This window comes from Melanostigma gelatinosum (genome assembly GCF_949748355.1).
Source record: "Melanostigma gelatinosum genome assembly, chromosome: 13".
NCBI lineage: Eukaryota > Metazoa > Chordata > Actinopteri > Perciformes > Zoarcidae > Melanostigma > Melanostigma gelatinosum.
Genome location: NC_136646.1, coordinates 1,414,161 through 1,420,160, shown reverse-complemented (window position 1 = coordinate 1,420,160; position 6,000 = coordinate 1,414,161).

The following is a 6,000-nucleotide window of genomic DNA, read 5'->3' as shown; positions in this document are numbered from 1 at the left end:
AGAAGAGTATTAAATATACCAGCATATACAGAATATACAGACGGATCAGGTAAATACTTAAACGTATTGGATATTGCACGGATTAGATAAGATATTGCACCAGGTGAATGAATTAAAGTGTTCAGAGTGTTCAGAGTGTTCAAAGTGTTTGTGTTCAGTGTGTTAGTGGTCCACCGAGAGCAGTTTGTTGTGCAGCCTGACCGCAGCAGGGAGAAAGGACTTGCGGTACCTCTCCCTCAGACACCGGGGGTGAATCAGCCGGTGACTGAAGGAGCTGTGCAGAGTGTCCTGCATGGGGTGGGAGGCGTGGCTCATCAGGGATGAGAGCTTCTCCCACCACCTCCACAGTATCCAGTGGACACCCCACCATGCTGCTGGCCTTCCTCACCTTTATCCCAGTATATTACTGGTTTAAATGGCTATACAATGTTTTCTGAACATGCATGTTCTACAAATAAAGATGATAATCCTGACAACCATCTTCTTTGATAATTTCAGCAAAAAATATGCAACGGCGAAGACTCATAAATCCAAAGGATGATGCAAAATTACACTGACACTGGAGCGGACAAAGTGGGACTTGATGTCAAATACATCAATGCCTTCAAAGGTAAGTTGAATGTTCTGATTTTGTAATCATGATTTAAGTATGAATAAACTTAACGGATATTTTTCTGTGTATGAAATAGGTCGCGGCATCTTCACCTGTACTCCATTTGAAAAGGGAGAATTTCTCTTAGAATATAGAGGTGAACTGATAAGCAAGCAAGAATGTGAGCGGAGACAGATAATCTACCACGACAGCCTTAAGGTTTTCATGTTTGAGTTCCATTTTAATGTAAAACTATAAGGTTTTCATGTTTGAGTATATATATATATATATATATATATATATATATATATATATATATATATATATATATATATATATATATATATATATATATATATCTCTCTCTATATATATATATATATATCTATCTCTATCTATCTCTATCTATCTCTCTCTATCTATCTCTATCTATCTCTCTCTATCTATCTCTATATATATATCTATCTATCTATCTATCTATCCATCCCTTAATTCATTGAAGATAGGATTGAAGATTGTGCTCAATATAACAAATACCAGATCTGTTAAAAAATGTAGCATTATTTATAAACTAAAACATAACATGACCGTAGTGAATTTCATTCTACCCCTTTCAGGCACACATGAATGAGTCTACTACACTCATTGGACCCATTTAAATGTTTCACCCTGATTTTCACTGTGACCAGAGACTCCTGGTCTGGTAAGAAAATTGCAGGCTTGACTAATCCTATTTAAAATATGTTGTAGTCCATACATATTTATACAGTAACCGACTGACTCACTTTTTATTGTTTTGTCTCTGAAATAACTGAAAGAATCTGATCTCTCACTCTCTGTGCATTGTGTATATGTATCCTGTTGCATGTAAGTATCCATCAGGTATAGAGCACATGGCAGACTACACAAGCCAGCTTCATTTTAGATTGCCTTGAGCCTCTCAAACCAAGCAGTACTCCTGGAATGAACCAGACCCAGTGAGGATCGCTGCATGCCGGTTAGTTTGTGGTCATTACGTCACATATATAGTAGGAAATATGAACCATGCAAGCTATTATCTTCAGTTGAAGCTAATGTTGAGCTGAGTGAAATGCTGCGTTTATGTTGTGCTTTTACCTATCGAGGGCTTTACTCACAAACACACAGAGAAGCAGCAAGGCGCCATGCACGGCGCTGGTCTTACCCATCATGGGGTTCAGTGTTTTGCTGAAGGACACTTCGATGTGTGGGCAGGAGGAGCCAAAGATCGAACTACCGACCTTGCGATTAATGGACAAACCTGCTGGGCCTCCTCCGGCCCCCCCAAATGTCCCTGGTCCAGATGGAGCTCAGGGTGAATCTCCAGTGTTTGTCCTCACAGCAACTCCCTCATAGCAGCTCTCTATGGAGGACTTAAAAGGTACAGTCCCCTATTGAGAACCGCTATACTTCAAATCAGCAGCCACGATGAGGCTCTGATCTGATATTTGATTTCAAACGTCTAACGTTTTCTAACCGTAGCGTCTTGGAATTAAACCCTCCTCGATTTCTGGTATCTTTTTTTACTTTTTGATAGTATGTCAGCTGTTCTGGTATCACTTCAATCTCTGATAACAACATGTTCTATTCTGAGAATATTCGGAATGGTTGACTTTGGAGGGAGCTGCATATGTGTGTGTGTGTGTGTGTGTGTGTCTATCCGGGCTCCCCGTAGTCCTTCTATTGGTCTTCTGAGTGGGTGGTCTGTTCCAAGAGAGGAGCACTGGAAACATTATACCTACATACACACACACACACACACTCCCTGGAACACATCTCAAGACATCCATCCAACAGTTGTTTGTTATTTCAGTCTGAATCAAACTGCCATCCCTCGAGCCATACTGCTGGCTAATAAAAGCCAGTGCCCACATCTACAGAACAGAAGTCTCAGTGACATGGACTGAACCTGCAGGCCTCTGGATGAGAGGCCAGAGACTGATCAGGTTGTACTTTACAGAGACTGATCAGGTTGTACTTTACAGTCTTCCTTACAAAGTCCACTATATCAGTGTTGTTGTTAAATGCTCTTTGAACTGAAATAACCTGGAGTCCTCCTCTTCCTTCCTGTCACTTCCCCTACATTCCCTGTGCTAAGAATAAGCTCTATCAAGTTCATGTGTGACTTGGCTTAACATAATTATACCATGACACCGCTACCTCTCTCTCTCTCTCCCTCCCTCTCTGTCTTGCTCCCCGGTGTCTCTTGTGGTCCTATAACCGGTAGACAATTAGCAGGGAAGGGTGGTTTTATGAATTAGCCGGTAACAAGGGATGAGCAAAAGAGGGATTGATTGATGGATGGAGGTGTTGAGCTTACAGAAAGTCAGATTTTCCGTGTTCAATGCTGTTAAGGGATAGTATTGTATTACAGAGCACATCAGAATGGACATGAGTGCAACAGACAATAGTCAGATAGAGAAAAACATCCTACTTCACATCAAATCTTCTCCTGGAGACTCCTAGAGAATGTATTTCCTCAATAGTAACAGGTGAGACCATCCTTTCATACATTTACACCAAAGATATCACTCAGGCGTTTCAATGAGAATGTATTGACGCAGTAGCTCTTCTGAGATCAAAGGTCCCCAACAAGGAAGTTAAGGCCATTTTTCACCAGTGCAATCCCAAAATGCAGTGCGGGAATTTAGTCAAATCTGCACAGTTCACGCATGACAACTATGCGCATCGGCTCCAGTGCGAATAATCTGCATTGCTTTATTCCATTTACTGGTAGAAAGTAGAACGGTTAATCACCTTCATACAGAGCCAGGCTGGCTGTTTCTTTGGGCTAAGCTAACTAACTGTTAGCTGTAAACCTTTGCAGGTTTCATGACTACATCCTATGAGTTTCCTCCTTCATAGTCCCCGTGTCCACAAACAATTAAACAAACCTATCCAGACAGCATGTCTAAGGGGCTAACATTAACCACACAAAACATCAAATAATCGCACCCCAAATTTGATGCTAATGCTAGCTGTTGTGGCTAGCCCTGTTCTGCGACCGACATATAACGTATGGTCTCTCTCAAGCCATATATTTTCCTTTATTTGGTTGTCGAGGCAGTCGTTACAGTATTTGTTGTTTAATATTTGCTTTTGAGAAATCAAATTGATCAAATATTCCCCCATTTTGTCAGCAGGCTAACTGCGACCCAAGATACTGAACCGTCTGGTCAATCCACCGATATCAAAGTCTGTTCAAATATACTCCCCCCCCCCCCCCCCCCGCACAAATGCTCTGCAGGGGCATTCAAGCATTCACAAGAGTCCACAAAATCAGGTTTTATACATTTTGAATGAAAATCCTTGAAAGGAATTTTGATCTGTTTTTACTGTGAATGGTCTACATGGCTTTGATGGAGGATTAAATCCTTTCTCTGTGTATTACAAACTGCTGTGCAGTGTTTATGATCCGACAAGCCTTTAAACTTGTGGATCTGTTACTCAAACCTAACTGAATAGTATTTCATCTTCTGACAGGTACTTTACCTGACACGCAATAAAATAATATAAGTTAAATGCTGAGCAGCAAATCATTTCAACGCAGGTGTGACATATGATCCATTAATGTGGGTGTGACTGGGTATCTGACAGTACTTTGTTTCAAGCAGCAGTGTGTAGCAGGTTTAAATTGCATTTCGATCGGTTATGGAAACTGGGCTTGTATATGGTTGTGTGTGTGTGTGTGTGTGTGTGTGTGTGAGAAAGATGCCAGTGATCTTTTTCCGTCTTTCTGTCTGTCTCGGTTCATTCATTATTAATCCCTCAACAGTGTCCCGCCCTACTCCCTGCTCATTTATCATCCCGGATCAAGCTGCACTCAGGTGGACATCAGGACAGAGCTCAGGACTCTGGTGGGACGAGAGGAGGTGGGCTCTGTGTTTACACCATCATGCTTGGTGCTCACACAGTCAAAGTTGAGGGACAATGTTTTCCTCAGGTTGGATTTTTAATGTTAAGATGTCGGTCATATTAGACTTGTTTTTGTTGCTGCTGTTCACAGGAATGTACAGCTACGTCCGTTTTGTTTGTCATGTGTTTGTCACATGGCATCAGTCGATTTGAGAACTTAGGAGTTCTTCTGATGTGAATCTTTTGCCTTCGAATGACACGCTGTGTTTTCACTTTACTCATGAAATGATGTTCCAAGAGAAACATCAGCATGTCAGCATATCTCCCCGCAGGGTTCACACACCAAATCCAACGCGGTCGAACCCTGAATGAATGCTCACCAGTGGCCGCCCTCCATCTGCCGGTTACTGTGATAACTTTCTGTAATTTCATCACTGAAAAGAATCATTACTGCAAGGTCACTGGAGCAGCCTCGTGCTGTCTTTCTACCAGCTTTGGTGCATAGGGGCCTCCAGCTGCAGGTCCAGGTTCACCTCATTTACTTTACATTTTCAAGGCAGAAGGGGAATTTAACAATTTTATGTTTTACCTTCTTAAAATGTTTTATAGTGTGATAACATACTCATTTCTTTTTTTTATATATTTCTCATTATTTCAACACATCACTTAATACAAGCACTACTTATTAATACAATTAAAAGAAGTTCCAGTCAATGCTTTAACATGTAGTCTGCCATGGCCTGATAGATGGACAATGACCTGGATGTGTTGGTTCAACACCTGGATGTGTTGGTTCAACACCTGGATGTGTTGGTTCAACAGCTGGATGTGTTGGTTCCTGTTCCTATATGGAGCCTGTTAGAGCGGCAGTTTATAAAAAATAACTTTTTGTCATCATTGCTCAAACTGTCACTCTATCCTGGCAGTAGAGACAGATAATCTGTGGAACAATCTGCTTCCTCTGCCTCTTTTCAGTGCCACTAATGACATAACAAGATCCCGACGTTGGTTGGTTAGTTTTGGCTCCACTGTTTCCAGCAGGGCGGCCGGGTCACAGACGTTCTCACTGCCTGAAGTTTAAATATAATCCAGTATCTCCTCAATCCCTGTTTGACTCTGCAGCATGTGTGAGACTGATGGAGAGCCGAGGATATGCTGCTGGGTTATTTTATGTACTGCCAAAATAAATAAATAAATAAAAGAAGGAAGAAATGTCGTCATTATGCAAATAAGTTGTGTTCTGGGTTGGTGGGCTTGGGTTTGAGTTTGTGGTGAGCAGGCTGACACAAGGGGAAGTGGGCCTGAGGCCATTCAGACACACAGCATTGAATTATGGATGATTCTGTCGAAGAGAAATGCGTGTTTACTCTGTTAGTATTATAATTATGTATTGTGCTTACATGTAGCTTAGCAAAGGGCCCCCCTTGGTTACTGTTGCTATGCCTATCAAACGTTAGGTTTGGACAGTTGGCTCGCTCCGCGCATATCGCTCAGAGGTTCACTTTCTATGTGTGTTTGTTGTAATTAGAAACGCA